The following is a 17,507-nucleotide window of genomic DNA, read 5'->3' as shown; positions in this document are numbered from 1 at the left end:
AGATTCATTAGTCATATAGTGTACCGCAGAGCAGATTTCACACGGACAGGACACTGAAGAGGCCCTGCAAAACCTAGGAGTTATTCAACCAAGACAGAACCCTGGGTCAGGGTTTTGCAATCACTTCCTGATGGTGTGCTCTGTTCAACTGCCTTTTACATATATTGCTGTCTTGATTATTCAGAGCTCTCTTGAAGCCTTTCGATAACTAAGGGTGCAGGCTCAACTATACATAAGAGCTGGCTCAATTACCCAAGGCAAGACAGTGTAGCAGTAGGAACCTCAGAAACAGAACAGGAGGGAGGGGGACTGAGTTGACTGAAGCCCTCCTGTCTCCTCACTACCTCCCCTCTGGAAATAAGTTGAGTGCATAGTGTTTCAACCGACTGTGGGTTTTGGTGCTTGTTTGTGTTGGTTCAGGCAGACCTGGGTCTTTTGAGCAGGGCATATCCAGTTTCTTGTGTGACTGCACTTTTTCTATTCAGTGTACTTTTTAGGGAACTTAGGCAGCTGCAAAGAAGTAAGAATGAAGACATAAGCAGAGAAGCTTCCCCTCGTGTGAATTAGATACTGCACACCGATTATGTGTAGGGGTTTACTGGAGTGGAATAGCACATGTATTCTCTTCAGACATTTATCTGGCATTCTGGAATGTCACAATAATGTAGAATTTATCCTATTGCAATTGCTATGCTGATCAGCGAGCTTCTGGTCATCCAACATTCATTCCCAATTACATCTTACATTATACATTGCTTTGATTTTGTTGCCTCTTATGTCCAGTGACTGTGGCATGTGAGAAACATTGAAGATTTGAAAGACATTACTGATGCGGTCTACATTTTGGCTATTTCATAATTTCACAATGACAATGGCTAAATTTCAATCATGAATTTTTCCCCCTTCTCCTCCTGCAGCCAAGCATTAGCTGTTATACTCTTAGGTTTACCCCCCTCCAGCTTCCCATGTTAAAAATTCGGTCTGTGGAAATGTGACAGCTGTTTTTCATATCACTCTTTAAGGACTGGAAGGTTTCAAACAAAGCGGACAAATAAAACAGATAGGAAGTGGTAGGATCTTGCAACAGAGTTTCTTTGTACATATTAAGGAAACTGAGGGTCATGACTTGACTCGATTCCATGTTCAGTTGGGTGAATTGTCAGGGATTTCCATTTTTTTAACCATGTATTTTTGAATGATGTTTCAAGTTTTTACTGCTACTTCTTCTTTTTTATTTTTAGTCGGTGGCTGGCTGCAATAAGTCCCTTACTCCTTACAATACTCTGCAGCTCAGTCCCAAAGATAAAATGCAAATGAAATCGACAAAGCCTTCCATGTCAAAGACTTCCATTCCCAAAACTTTTAGCCCAGTTGTGAAGGAGTGTGACTCTGGTGTGCATGCGTGCGTGCACACACAAACACATGCAGCATTTTTTGTTATCTTTTGTCATTAATGTAAAGGGTGACAATATATTATGTGGAAATTGCTTATAGGCTGGTGTAATGTACAGTAGGAGCAGAACATGCAACAACCGGAACATTTGGATATTATAGCAAAGGGTGCTAGAGAAAACCTAGACAGAAAGCATCTGGCACTGCCCTCTGTCACAAGGTAGTTGAACAAGTGGCCTGATCCAATATAATAGGATTTTAATAGCAGCCAAGAAGAAGGCGGAGATGTAATATAGAGGGAGCAGAATCTATATTTTCCCAGACATGGCCTACTTTACCCAGGCCAGGAGACACACTCTTTACTTTTCAAAAAAGAGTTTAGAGGCAGCTTTGCTACTTTTTTTCCTAATTAAACTCTGGGTTGAAGATGAATGGGAAAAAGTCTGAGTTTTGAGGATTATGAATCTGCAGAAAAATTATTTGTTTGACTAGCTAATGTACCTGGAGAACATGGCTGGGATGCAGGAGCAGAGTCAGAGAAGATTGGAATTTAACATATGGACTTTCTCTCATGCTTACTTTGTTATACCAATAAAATAAAAACCAGCAGGATCTTATTAAAGGGGAAAAGGCAAAATACCACATTTATTGTGAATACAGAAAGAATCATAGTAAGCAGTTAGTTATAGCTGTAACATTTCATTCAATCTCATATTTATTCACACATTCATTCATACAAACACACACACACACAGGTTCTGCAAGGTTGTTATCATAGTTACCAGCCTTAGAGTTGCTCATGCCAAGCCACTGGCCAGGTGGCCTGGACATGAGGAGGGAGCAGGGCCTTGTCAGATGCTCATCTGATGCTCCTGGAAGTTGGTTTGCAGAATCAGACCCCCCAAATTCTCACTTTCCAGAGTCCATTTTTATAGGAATTTCTTCCTATGCCAGTCTATGGGAATTGCTTCATCATGCTGTTGCTGAATCAATCAGCAGATGGCACATTTCTGACGGCTCTGTGCTGCCAGATGTTATCTTGTTCTTTGGTTCTCCCATTCTTGAGGCTGTTGGGTGGATTCCAGTCTGCCCTCCGGGGGTCCTCTGGTTATTTCCACTTGACGCCTTCTTCAGCTGATGGACACTGGATTCTTAGGCTGGCACCTCCCTGATCATTCAGTTATTATCCACACCAAGCATCCATCCACATACATCCTCTATCTCTATTTTAATCACAATTGTTAATACAACAAAAGGGCGGGGAGTCTCTGGGTGCTGTTTCTGTTGTTACAGAGTATTGCTTTGAGTCTCTCTCTGTGTGAATTGCTTTGAGAACAGACTCTGTCTTAGAATGTACTAACGCAATTAGCAGCTTGCAAGTTTCACACATAGAGGGAGAGAAACAGTACCAAAAACCAAGAGACCTCTTAATTAGTAATACCCTGGAATTTAAACTATGGGGAATCAAACTCATTTTAATTTTAATTTTTATTTTAATTTTTGTGATTTTAATACAGAACTTCTTTAATATGATCCAACAACTTTTCTTCTGGTCTTTAATTTTTTATTTTACGTTTTTGAGAACACAGTGATAAGAGGAAACAATTCAAAAGCATAAATAGAAAGGCAATGATAGTGTTGATCTCTGTAGTCAGTATGAGGTAAGATGCCCCAGTAGAAATGGAAACAATGGTTATATTGTTCATGTTTTGTCAAGTACATTTAATCATAGATTTTCTAACTATTCTAAGTTCCTCAGGGCAGGGACCTTGTATTCCTATATGTTTGTACAGTTCCTAGGCCAAGGGATCCTGAGCCAGACAAGGGCTTCTGGGCACTGTAGCAATTGAAATAAATAATCATCATCATGGCCCAGATAACCCCTTCCTATAGTAGATCCCACAGAAGGGAACTGTGGGGAGGTAACATAAGGGAACTCAAGGGGGATGGGATTTACCCCACCAGTGAACAGGTCATTAACCTTTCCCAAACTTGGGAGATCATGGCCATCTGCACTGAGACATTGTGCCTGCACCTCAGTTCTGGCTCCCAGTCCCCCCAGCTCCCGGGCAGCACAGTTCCATTGGCTCTGTGCTATCAGAATTCCCCCTGGCTACAGTGGTCCCTGGTATTTTAGGGGGATGCTCTACAGAAGAAATAATATGTCCCCAGGTTTTTTCATCATTTCCAGGAATCCCCATAAGATTAGTAGGTCATTGATATGTTTCCCCAATGTGCCCACCCCAACTACTTCTCCCCTCATCTCGGGAAGAGGTCTCTATACGGCCCAGAGAGGACAGGGATGATAACCATGAAGGTGGCTGAGTCCCCATCCATGTGGTGGAAAGGATTCATATGAAAATAATCCCTCCATATGTGGATCTAGGAAGTCTGCTCTACCTAATAGTTCTCTCCTTTCTGACTCATTAAAGGCAATGAAGCAACATGGGCTGGTCTCTTGGGTATGTCTACATTGAGATTTAAAAAAAAAACATGGCACCAAGTATCAGAGCCTGGGTCACCTGACTGGGGCTCACAGGGCTCAGGGCTGAAGGGCTATAAAGTTGCAGTATATACACTGAGGCTTGGACTGGAGCCCAGATCTGGGACCCTTCCCCATAAAAGGACTCAGAGCCCAGGTTCCAGCCCAGGCCCAAACATTTACACTACAATTTTATAGCCCCACAGCCTGTGCCCTGCAAATCCAAGTCAGTGGACTCAGGCCAACCATGGCCATGCCGTAGGTCTTTTACTGTAGTGTAGACATACCCTAAGTTTAAGCGTGTTGTTAAATCCCGTTGAAATTAGAGACATTCTTTAAATGTTGTTGTGAATAGGAATGCTTTCCGGAATTGGGGCCATAAAGCCATAGAGTATATGCTTAATTCATTAACCATCTCTTTTATTTCTGTGGTCCATACTAAATTAGAATCATACTCTAGTAATTTAGGGCCCCAGTTTTAAACTTGGATACCTAAAGTTATCTATATATTTAGGTATCTAAATAACAATTTAGGTGCCTAAAGTTAGGCACCTAACTTGAAATTTGGGCTTTATGCTGCCTTGCATATAGTTAAAGATCAACATGAAACATTAAGACATAGAAGATCTGTTTACCCTCCAGCTGGTCTACATTTTTGTAAAAGCAGTAATCTACGTCAAAGCGAGCTAAGCAGAGCAGTCAGCATCGTAAATTAAAATTTCCCATTCTTTGATATAGATTACCGCTTTTACAAAAATGCAGAACAGCCGTAGGCTAAATAAATTACCTAACATTTAATTCTTCATGTTGTCTTTATGTATATAAAATTCAATGGAAGTATTGCAATATGACCCTCGTTTGGCAATCAAGTGGTTATATACTAGTAAATTGTGTTTATTTATCTGTTTAAAGTTCATTTTAAATGACACTTTGGAATAGAGACTGCATAAACATTAACTGGTAGCTGCTTCTGGGAATGTAAGTTTGGTTTAAATCTACAGTGAAAAGAAAACTATAATTTTAGTCCTTGATCCTACAAACATTTACTTAAGTTTTTCCACATGTAAGTGTGCAGGATTGGGGCCTTATTTTGAAACTTTATTATACCTTTGTTTAATTTAGAAATATGTAAATTTACAATATTTTGTGAATAATAATTAAATATAATATTTTGAAGTACTAAAGGAATGGCCTCATTTTGGCTTGGCTGCTGACACATTTTAGGATAACAAGAAGTTCTTTTCATCAGATGAAGGCATGAGAGAGACTAGAAATGTTCACAGCTTTTTAAAAATTAATTATAATTTTCTAAATTTAACCTTGGTTTCCGATGAATTAAATGGAGCTATTTTCTATATCTTCTTAGAGTCATTAAAGGTAAAAAAGGAAGCAAATATACACGACTCCTCCACATACCTAATCCTACAATCATTACCTAGGCAAAAATTTTCATTGTCTTTGTTTGGATTCAGTAACAAAAAATGTACAGAAACTCCTGTATCTTGACAAGGCAGGATGGTTCAAGTGGATTAGTGGAATGTTAGTTAGAATCAAGTCTAAAATGGCTGCCTCCTCAACCCCCCCCCCCCCCCCGCCGTCCCAGTTACTTCCTCCACATTCTGAAACAAGAAGCTGTCTCCATATTCCAAGACCTTATTGGACATTTTGACATATTACTTTTCCAACAGATGTCTGGGTAGTTAAAGTCCCCCATTACTACCAGGTCTTGTGTTTTGGATATTTTGGTTATTTGTTCTAGAAATCCCTCATTCACCTCCTCCTGCTGATTTGATGGTCTATAGTAGATGCCTACCATGATGTCATCCCTATTTTTCCCCTTTTATCTTCACCCAGAGACTTTCAACTCGTCTGCCTCTCACCTCCTTATGGATGTCAGGACAAGTGTATATATTCTTGGTGTATAATGTAACACCTCCTCCCTTTTCTCCCTTCCTGTCCTTCCTGAACAAGCTATACCCCTCTATACCAATATTTCGGTCAGGATGAGACAGGGTTGGTGTCCTTAGCCTCTGTTTGCCAGAAGCTGGAAATGAGTGATCTGGGATGGATCACTTAATGATTACCTGTTCTGTTCATTCCCTCTGAAGCACCTGGCATTGGCCACTGTCAGAAGACAGGATACTGGGCTAGATGGACCTTTGGTTTGACCCAGTACAGCCGTTCTTATGTTCAGAGTTCCACATGAGCAGTGATCCAGCAGAGGGACTTTCTTGGATTCAGGTGAGAGGGGAGGAAGTGATGACCCAGGAACCCAGGGCTCTATTCTCTTCTCTGGACATGCTTATCAGCTACTTTTGGCTGGCAGGAGAGCACCTTTCATCCCCCATCATGCCTAAAAGTGGAGGGGAGGATGTGACCAAAGCACCTATAAAAATAAAATACCCATTTACAGTAAATTAGAATGTGCTCACATATTTCAGCAGCTCTATTAGTTTTGTATTTGGGAGATTGAAGGGGAAATACCACTTGGCATTTTCTTTTAAATGCTACTCTCTGAATGTGTTCATTAAACTCTGGTTACAGAAGCTGGCACTGAAGCATGCCACGTGGATTTTGAAATTCAAATTGAATAGAGCTTTACACAGAGATGTTCAAGGTTTTATTATGCCTCCTTCGAATTTTTTCTTGCCCATAGTTTAAATAATGTAATGTGGGACTCTGCCGGGGAGATTTTCAGGTGAGAGTGAAGTAGTGGTTATTGGAATTTGTGTCTCTGAGACAAAACACATGAATAGTACAGCATTTGCATGAATGAGTCAATCCATAGTCCTGTAGCTTGGTTTTCAGTTATTCATGATGTTGCTTGACTAAATAAAGCTTAAGACCATTATTGCAAATGCAGCTGGAAGACGAGATAAAATGCTTTGCTTTGGTGCTTCCTCTTGCCCTGTGTTTTCTGCGTCTGATTCATGTTTTGGCAAGTACCCAGAGAACCAACTGTATACTTTGGCACTTTGATGCAGGAAACATTTGTCAGCAGAAATCTTGAAAAAGCCAGTGTTGCTCATATTAATTGCCTTTCAAGAGATGCTATGATGCTGAGTAATGAGCAGTGGTGGTGGTAGGCATAAGCAGACGAAACAATTGCTTAGGGCCCCACCATACTGTTCATCTTATTTAACATGGACTTCAATAAGTGTATTAATATATGTCTGTGACGCTGGTAAACCACGTGCCAGCTCTTGCCAAGTCTGTAGGCGTTAGCTGAACACTGACAAATTCATAGCTGGAAACAAGACCAGCTCACCTATATGTTAATATTGTTCATTGATGAACTTGTAAGAATGTGTTTTAGCGTTTAGACTCTATGAAATACTTGTAAGTTGCTGCATGCATTGAACTTATTTGTAATGTCTGTATCCCATGCATTAAAGTAATATGTAAGTTTTGCTTTATAATTGTACAAACGCCTGCTCTGAACTTGTGAACCCAAGAAGGAAAAGTGGTTTCCCTGCCCACCCAGAAGAATTCTCAAGACTAAGCGGGCCATTGTGGAACATCACAACACAAAGATTGGTTTAATGGCCCTTACACCAATTAGTGCTATGTGAGAGAAAGCTCGTCCCATCAGTTTGAATTATGGAAAAGGAAAATAAAGATAGCTGACATGATGATTTGTTCTCTCTTTGCTGTTTGGACTCTCGTAAGGGCAGTAGCTAAGAAATAAAAGGCAGATATTCCCAGGGTCAGCTTGGGTTAGCCCTAAAAAGACATTCAGCATTGACAGATTACTACATCTCTGTCACTTTTTGGAACAATAGACTAACTCATTTGTGTATATATGTTGCCTGCTTTAACCTGTAAATAACTTTCTAATTTCTGTGGCAAATCGCCGGTACGATTATGATGGGTCCCGTGCTTCCTCTTCTTGGTGGGGCTTCAGGGCACAGTTTCCTGCCCCTGAACTAGGCTATCTACTGTCCCACTAGTAACCCAGAGAAGGGTAGCGGAGAGGGAGGGACCTGGGCCCGCCCTCTACCCCGGGTCCCAGCCCAGGGGCCCTAGGGATAGTGGTAAACCACTTGAACTAGTGCTTCCTTCCCTGGGCTACTTCCCTCTCCTGCTCATTAGCTTGTGAGGCTTCGTGCTCTCTCTTTCTGCACAGGTAGGGTGTCTCTTTACCTAGGATCTTGGTGTTCTAGCCAGCCACGGCACTTCTCCAAACTCTCCTCTTCTTCAACTCCTTCAAACTGCACTCTGTTCCAACTCCTCCTGGTCTGAGTGAAGCAGGGGGGTTTTATCATATGATTGGCTTCAGGTGCTTTAATTAGTCTATAGCAAACTTTCTTCCCTCTACAGGGAATAAGGCTCCCTTCTAGTACTCTCCTGCTGCCCCCTGGCCATGCTGTATCACATTTCTTTTTCCTAGTTAATTAACCCTTAATTAGTTTCCTATAGGTTTGACTACAAGCATTGTCTTTGGTGTGAGATCTGAGATACAACTGATCTGGGGTAAGTGACTGGTCTATTGGGACAGGAACAACCTGAATATTTTGTGATTTTGGGTGTAAGTGACCATTTATCATTAAGACCAGCTTGCCTGGGTGGCAAGATAGATGCAGAACTAAAGGGGACTGTCTGTGATTCTGTAGTAAGACTGTTACAGTGATCCAGGAGTTCACATTTGTTACTGGGTTGAGGAAATCTAATTACAGAACATACAACCAGTTTGTGGGTGTCCGCCCTGCTTTTTGACAGTCTGCCCTGAGGTTGGCACTTGTTGTGGTGAGCCACTCCAGACAGCGGGACAGTGTTGTATTGTTTTTTTGATTTGTTTAGTTTGCAGAAATAACGCGATTAGTGTTTTTAAGAGGAGTATGATGGGCAAGGGAGCCCCCAAAATATTCCAGTTTAGGATCCCCAATGGACTTCTGGTAATAAGACTCAAAAGCCTCAGAGTGAGATTGTGTAATGGAAAAAAAGACTGTTAATGATGTTAATTAAAATAATATGTATGAATCTAAAAAAAAACCCTTCACTCTTGGTTTTATACATCGCACAATATAGAAATTCATAAAGCCCTCGTATTATTCTCCTTTAAATCCCCCTGTGCTGTGTTGTTTTCAAATCACCACCATCCAGCAAGAACTCATGACACTGAGACTTCTGTGATTACTAACTCACGCAACCATACTGTCACAGTGGTCTCTGCTGTTCCCTTGTCCTCCCATGCCCTCTCCCTTTGCTTGTCTGTTTAACTGCCTGTTCCATATTGTCTAAATCATAGACTGTGAGTTCTCTGGGGCAGGGACTCCCTTCATGTTATTTGTACAGTGCCTGCTACCGTGGGGCCCTAATCCGTGATTGGGGTCCCCAGCCTGTATTGTAACAGAAAATAATAAGAAATAAAAATGGTTCCATATGGAACCATCTACAGGGGTTAGGGAAATTTACGATTTACTCCAGTGGGAGCAGGATGATGCCCTTAATATTCTGACAGTGCAGCGTATCTGCACAAGTATAACTGCCAAGCTAGTTGTAAACCATGTGTCATCATAGCTTATCAAGAGGCACAGGCATAGTGTTTAAGTATTCAGTGTGAAAGGAGTCTAGCTTCTTCTTGTGCACCATGTTCTGGCTTACTCTTGTCTCATTAAGGCGTAGATCCCCAGCCAGGGGTCCTTTACTGTAGATGCAAATCAGTAGTTAGCAATGCAATTGCTAAAAATAGCAGATGCAATTTTGGTGGCACCTGCACAAAGGAAGTCAGGCCCTTGAGAATCTGGACCTAAAAACAAAACAGGGTAATTGTGTTCCCAGGTTAAAGAACATGCTTAACTACTGTCCAGAACAGCAATGGACTTAAGCACATGGTTAAGTGGTTTCCTGATGTCGGGCCATCGGGTCATACCTTACAATGCAAGTAATAACACTGAAATCACTGAGACATATCTTGTATAGTAAAGTAAACTCCCAGCATGTACAAGTCTGACAAAATCAGGTCCTTAATTTGCAGCATCCACAGGATCATATTAACATAGCGGGGAGCAGATCTTCAGCTGGTATGAATTGTCAGAGCTCCATTGACTTTGATAGAGCTCTGACAATTTACACCAGATGTAGATCTGCCCCCTGATGTTATATTTATTGTTTTAAAGGTAAAATCCCTTTTAATTCCATGGAGTTACATCAGCAGAGAATTTAGCCCCTGATAAATGAATTTCGTAGTGTGTGTGTAATGTTCAGTGGAAAAATGTCCACATCACAAAAACCACTGCATTAACTGGGACCTTTGTCTTTCTACGTGCAGCAGTTATCTACAGCTGATTGTTTACAGACCATTCCTTTGGAAATGGCCCCGTTTTCCTTCAGAGTGGCTATAAAAGCTTCTAGGGACAAACACATAGTGGTGGCACCCATAGACGACTCGTGCCTCCCCATACTGGAGGGGCACAATCTAAAAGGGAGGACACGTGACTGCCCCATCTGTCTCCCCTGCCCTGTGACCCCCCCGCCCTGCACCCAGCCCGGGACCGCTGTGCTCTCCCCACCCCCCAAGAGTTACCTGCGGGGTGGAGGTCTGAACTTCTGCTGCTGCGCCTGCCTCCCGGCATGTTTGGCTGCTCTTCCCAGCAGCCAGGCCTGGGCAGAGGGTGGCCTGCTGCTGCCTTCCCAGACGGGCTCTCTCTCAGGCACAGAGCAGCGACTCAATACCCAGCATGAGAAGTGGCTGCTCCTGCCTCTTCCACTCCCAGCCCAGGATGCCTACCAGGGCCGAGCGTTCCAAGAGGCAGACGCAGCGGGAGAAGACAGATCCCCTCTCCCTGCCCCATTGCAGGCCAAGCAGAAATCGGGGGGGGGGGGGGGCGCACTTGACTCCACATGCCCCCCCCATGCATCGTCTCTGGTGGTACTGGTCACCACCTAACCTCCACTTTGCATAGTTTGTTTTATTACTAAGGGTTTCATGACTATACCGAGTTGTACTGCCATAACTGGGTTTTATTATCAAACCAAGCAACCTCTTCTTTAACGCTTTCACTCTTTAACATTTCCACACCCTGAACTGTTTAATTCCCTCCAAACTCTTAACTCCTCACTCTCTTGCCTTAAATCAGTTATCTCCCACAATGATGCATTTATCAGCTGATTTTGGCAGCTCTGAGTTTACCTTTGTGCTTTTTTGCACTCATTCTTTAGCTACAATTACTGTTTTCTCCATGGCCACCCACAGGCCTTACTCTTTAAAATTTCAGTAACATTCAATGGACCTCTGTGGTGCTCTGCCCCAGAGGATAGACTGCTACCCCTTCACCCCCGGGGACTTAGAACAACTGAAATTAGTGTTTTTCCTACACCGCTGTCACCAGAATGTTGGAATTATTATTATTTATAAAGGGTATTACCACAGACACTAATTTAATCATAAATTTCTTTATTAAATCCAAAGGCCGCATAATATTTGTTCAATTGCTCTGAACATGCCTAAAAAGCCTAAATCCTAAGTAATTTTCTATATCCAAACATTTACAAAACATTTATAAGTATTTGGTCAAGATACTTACAAATGAGCCAAACTCACCTTATTGGTCAGCTCTAACTTTGTCAGGCAGATATTAGCAATGAATTCTTTTGGGATTTACAGATCTACGAGCTGCTGATCATCAGGGAGTGGAGGCAGAAAAACAGCAAAGGGAATGTGATGAGACAGTAACAAATGTGCCATTCAGCACTATAGACTTAAAATTTGAGAGAAATGAGAGTCAGTGACTCCCTCTTTGATGTTGCAATAGCTTTGCAGTTTCATCTTTGGAACTTGTACTTAAAAAATCAGTTACTGTGGGAATGCAGATGATAGATTGGCCAACAGTACCCTAGATTTCAATTTCCCTTGAAATCTCTTGCCCTCCTAAGAGATGTTTGTCAATCCCAGTTGCATTAGCCCATTTAATGAGTTTTCCAGGCAAATTTTTATAGTCACTGCTTTTATGGAACCAGTAGCTAAAGCAGTTTTAAACTACGGAAAAAGGCTAAGAGATGATGAACTGTATTATCCCAGTCCTGATACTACTGAAATCAATGGCAAAGATCTCACTGATGTCAGTGAGTCTGTCCCTCTGTAATCAGTCCCTATGTAATATTAGTTTTACAGATACATTTTCACTCTGGTGTACAGGGATTTAGTTCCATTAACATTTAATAAGTCCCATTTTATAAGTTCCAAATACCATTTTGAATAGAATTCCCATATCTTATGTTAAAGACATACCCTAAATTACTATAATCTACCTTAGTAGGAAATTTGAAATTTCTGCCTGGCAAGTTAAACCAGACATGCAATGAGTAGACTCAAAATTGGTCTGTAACATGGATAGGACTTTATCTTAACAACCATTTCTTAACCCTTCTGTATGCAGGTTACCAGAGAAGCACATGCTGTAGACTTCCAGGTAATGCACAATTTATTCAGTAAAAAAAATCTACACCCCAGAAAGGATCCACACACATTTCTTTCACCTACAAAATCTCTCATGAAGCCACCTTTTAAAAGAAGTCTAACCCTCTACTCCAGCTCTGGAATAAAATATACTAGCCTTAAAAATTCATTGTGAAGTCAATGGTATTCAATAAAAGAAACTGATACCTACATACCATGAATTGTTTAAGAGGGATTCAACCCCACCATTGGTCAGATGCAACAAAAAAAGGCAGAGGAACAGAGTTAGAAGTTAGTTGAGAGGAATGGACACAGGCCATAAGTATAACGTATGTAATGGTTAGATGTAATAGGATCAGACAGACTAATTTTTGTGTGCATCACAAATGATTTCTTATGCCTAAGCATTTTCGCTTATTCCACGGTATTACTATCTCAAGTGGCGAAAGGTTACTTCTTTGCCTCACGCTCTCTGGAGATGCTCTCGGGTTCAGGCTTTTGGAGAGGTTGCAATTACTTTCAGGAAGCATTTAACACATTCCTGACATATTCTGCAAAATTCTGCCTCTTGGAATTAGTAGCTAAGTCCTTGTTGTCTGCTCAGTGCATGGCAGGAAGGTTCTTTTTGCTAATGACAGCTGAGAAATGTATGGGTTTCAGACATGCAGCTCCCAGAAAAAGCCTGGTTGTAACAGAGCTCCAGTCCTGCACTTTCATGTGTTCTTCATCTTTACATACGAGTAGTCCCCAGGACGTCAGTGCTTAGCTCACACACTTAAAGTTAAGTCCATGCAAAAGTATTTGCAGAACTACAAGGCTAACATAAGCTAAAACTTATCACTATATTTTGATAGGAGCTGGAGAAATCAAATGAAAAATAACTGAAAGAAACCTCAGTGTCTTGAGTTGGGCACCCAAAAATTGAGTCACTCAAAATTAGCCAGATTCTTTTCTTAAATGTCCACTAAGTGATTTGCCCAAGGCTACTCAGCAAGTCAGTCTCAGAGCCAGGATTAGAAATCACGGTACTAAGCACCTCACTACATCTCAGTTTCAATCTGTATAAAATGAGTTGGTATTATTAATTATCCACTTCACAGAGGAGGTAGAGAGTTAATTCCTTTTGCTCTGAATATATAAAATGCTACATATATGCTAACAATCATTGCCATCATCCTGCTCCAATGAATCTGAGAGGCTCATCTGAGCACTTTGAGAGAGGGAGGAGAAGGTGATGAAACTAACCAGCTGTCAAATTGATTTCACTCCTGCTGAGCAGGGGGATTAGAGGTTACAGAATCAGCCAATGAATGTCCACTGACACTGTGTTGTTGTTTCTGGAAGCACCCATTTTTGTTGAGTGTTGCGGAGGGGGCAACATTTTCACTGAGGACAATATTAGAGATGTCAGGAGTTGCAGTTCAGGATTATTGTCATTATTATTATCTGACTTGAGGTGATGCCTTGGAACTCCAATTAAGGATTGGGGCCCTATTGTACTAAGCCCTGCAGAGACAGGTAGCAAAGACAGTTCCTGCCCCAAAGAGCTCATAGTCTAAGTGTAATAAAAGAAAGGAAGTCACTCGCGGTAGGACAAAGCAAGAGACACAGAGGGCAGTTTATCCTATTGCAAAGGTTAGTTATGCCATCATAGATATGCAGCCAATGCAGGCTTATGAAGATCCAACATCTCATAGGTACCAAGTTACAACCACCACCACCAAGTTGCAAACAAAACACTGCGGCACCTCTATTCTCTAACTCACTTTCTGATGAAACTGAGCACATCTAGAATCAATTTCAGCTGCCATCTGTACCGTAGCTATTTTGAGGACACAGGCAAGTCTCCTATAATTATTAGATCATTCCCCAGCTGAACAGCAGGTCTTCCTATTTAACATTAACTACCTCTGTTTTACTAAAACACATGCCAAGTAAGCAAAGAGTGACCCATTTGGAAGAGAGGATAAATAACCTACAACTAACATTAAAATCTCTTTTGAAAGACTGCCCAGTGACCTTGGCCTACTGTGGAATAACATAAAGATACTTTTCACTGACAGTGGGCGGGGAGAGGGGGAGGGGACAGCGGGCAGAGAAGAGGATGGGGCAAGGGACTGTGGGGAGGGCATCGGGAAGAGAAGGGGTCACAGGAATGGGCTGGGGTAAGAAGGTGCCCGGCTTGTGGTGTCTGCTTGACAGCAACAGCAGCCTCAGCAGGGATGCAGCCGCAGCAGCACCAGAGCAGCGACATCGCTGCCGCAACCGGTGCCAGAATGGCTGCAGGCAGCAGCTGGGGTCCCCTGTTAACTTGGCCCATCTCCCCTGCCCCGCAGCACCAGCAGCCCAAGTACCACTCCAGCAGGGGGAGAGAGGCAGTGAGCCAAGGGAACCAGCTTCAGTGTGCACGTTCATGGCACACCCCTGCTTTGCCTCCCCAAATATAGCAGTCAAACTATGCCTATGGGAGGGGGCAGAGCGGAGAGAGCGGGGTCACCTCAGGGGAGGGGATGCAGCTGGGGCAGGAAGAGGTGGAGCAAGGGCAGGGCCTCAAGGGAAGAGGCCGAGCGAGGGTGGAACACCCACCAGGAAAAACAAAAGTCAGCACCTGTGCCCTTCAGTCACCCACTTACCTCAGTTGCCAGAGGCTCCTAGGTCTCCTCCACAGTCTCCCTTGGCCGTAGGGACAGTGCTTACTCCCTGGTGGCTGCCTTGGCTGGCAAGCTAGTGATCCTTCCCCTCAGGAAGAAAAGCAGCTAGCTCCTGCTCTTCGCCTGTCAGCCCTGAACTGAGCCAGGTTCTTCCCTTTTTTCCCGGCTCCAGGCCTGGCATTGGCTGCAGGTGTAACAGGGTGCAGCTAGCTGGTCCAATGGCTCTCTTTAATCTCTGCCATGCTGGCAGGCAATTTCTCCCTTCATCACACTCTGCTAGACTGAAAAATCCATTATTAAATATTTGTTCCCCCATGTAGATGTTTACAGACTATAATCAAGTCATCCCTTAACATTCTCTTAGTTAAGCTAAGTAGATTAATCTCCTTGAGTCTATCATTATAAGGCATGTTTTCTCATCCTTTAATTATTCTGGTGGCTCTCCAATTCATCAACATCTTTCTTGCATTGTGGCCACCAGAACTGGACACAGTATTCCAGCAACAGATGCACCAGTGCTAGATACAGAGATAAAATAGCCTTCTACTTGAGATTGCCCTGTTTATGCATCCCAGGATCACATTAGCTCTTTTGGCTACAGCATCACACAGGGAGCTCATGTTCAGCTGATTATGCACCATGATCCCCAAATCTTTTTCAGAGTCACTGCTTCCCAGGATAGAGACCGCCATCCTGTAAGTATGGACTAAATTTTTTGTTCCTAGCTGTATACATTTTCATCTAGCCGTATTAAAACACATATTGTTTGCTTGTGCCCAGTTTACCAAGCAATTTAGATTACTCTGAATCAGTGATGGGTCCTTTTCATTATTTACCAGCTTCCCCTCTGCCTCTTTCCCTCCTCCCCCCTAAGTTTGTGTGTTACCTTCAAACTGTATCAGTGATGATTTTATGGTTTTTTCCAGGGCTTTGATAAAAGTGTAAATATCATTGGTGAACTAATAGCTATCTCCTTCTGGAGCCCCACTTTGGATACGCACATTCTTCTTTGGAAAAAAAGAAATGTCAAGTCAGGCTAATCCTCTGGTAAGCAGGAGGAGGCCATGATGTCTGCTAGTGGGACAGAGTTTGCCTTCTAGTGAGCTATTGTCTTGAAGGGCCACAAGAGAGAAAAGTGACAAGGTGAAAAGTGATCATGGCTAGGTAGACAGTCACATATCTACCTATTAGTAAAATTTCCAAAAGCACCTAAGTGACTTAGGAGTCTAAATTCTATTTTAAAAAGTGATTTAGGAGCCTAAGACACTTAGGCACTTTTGAAGATGTTTCCTATAGGTTAAAAAAACCCTGTCTGACCTGATATGTAGATTGGCTCTGGGCATACCTACATGATAACCACATGTTCTTATTAGTGTTGCCCTTGTCCTCCTTCCCTCTTTCTTTCCCATGGACCTGACCCAGAGCCCACTGAAGCTAAGGGGAGTCTTTCTATTGAATTCAGTGGACTTTGGATCATGGCAATTGCTTAAACTTACAGGGGTGCTGGAACAATTTTTATAGTGTGGGGGTGCTGAGAGCCATTGAACCAAACTGTACACCCTGTATATAATAGAAACCACTTCAAGCCAGGGGGTGTGGCAGCAACCCCAGCACCTCTAGTTCCAGCACCTATGTAAGCTTATGCCTTAATTTAAATCGTGAGCTCTTCCAGGCAAGGGCTGTCTCTTATCTGGATCCAAACTTTCAAGTTTCAGGGATGTTTAGGTCCACAGATTGGTTCAAGCCGCCACCAGTTGTGAAGCTGTCCCTGTCTTTTTGGCATATTAATTTTTCTAGTTCACTTGTCTATACTTTCAGCTTGCATACATCAGAACCATTTTACCCCAGCAGCTTTATGGCAAGATACAACACTTAACAAAAGTGTCTCCAAAATACAGGTTCATGTATAAGAATGGGTGGATGGGGGAAGTGAATGGAATCTGAGGCTCTCAGCACCAATACTAACAGAAACATGTAGTGCCAGCTTTTACTGGTTTTCTACTTGCATTGCCGTATACAGCATAAATACTGTAGTTCACAGGAAACTGAATCTGTTTGACAAATATTAATAAGAACTGGCAGTGGTCATGGTGTTTAAATCTTTCAGTTCCACATAATCATTTATATTCATCTGCAAGAACACTATGACTTGTTTAGAAATAATATTAAGGGCTAAATTGTCAATGAACCTCTACTAATTCAAAGATGGGATGAAGGATCAGGCAGTGGCACTCTTGCATTAGCTCAGCTGACCAGTCGGAATGGTGAACAAGAGGACTTCCAGATTTACTATACCATTTGAGATCTTTACTTTATCCTTTTCTGACATAATTGGACATATTTTATTGTACAGTAGCCAAAAAAAGTATATGTTTATGAATAGTTAGTTAAATGTGTCAGGGTTCCTTCCCCCTCTGAACTCTGGGGTACAGATGTGGGGACCCACATGAAAGACCCCCTAAGCTTATTTTTACCAGCTAAGGTTAAAAACTTTCCCAAGGCAAAAATTCCACCTTGTCCTTGACCAGTATGCTGCCACCACCAAGTGATTTAGACAAAGAACCAGGGAAAGGACCACTTGGAG

General features: G+C 42.3%; 1 long non-coding RNA gene across 1 annotated transcript in view; it reads right to left on the bottom strand.

Annotated features, from left to right (window-relative positions):
* Positions 1-2,840: 2,840 nt before the first annotated feature.
* Positions 2,841-17,507, bottom strand: part of LOC122464709 — a 67,018-nt gene continuing 52,351 nt past the window's right edge. The window contains exon 3 of the long non-coding RNA XR_006289001.1: positions 2,841-8,112. This is a non-coding gene — a long non-coding RNA (uncharacterized LOC122464709). The remainder of the gene's footprint in view (positions 8,113-17,507) is intronic.

The sequence above is a fragment of the Chelonia mydas genome, chromosome 2, assembly GCF_015237465.2.
Source record: "Chelonia mydas isolate rCheMyd1 chromosome 2, rCheMyd1.pri.v2, whole genome shotgun sequence".
NCBI classification, from domain to species: domain Eukaryota; kingdom Metazoa; phylum Chordata; order Testudines; family Cheloniidae; genus Chelonia; species Chelonia mydas.
Note: the sequence above shows the minus strand (reverse complement) of the source record. Positions and strands in the feature narration are given on the sequence as shown.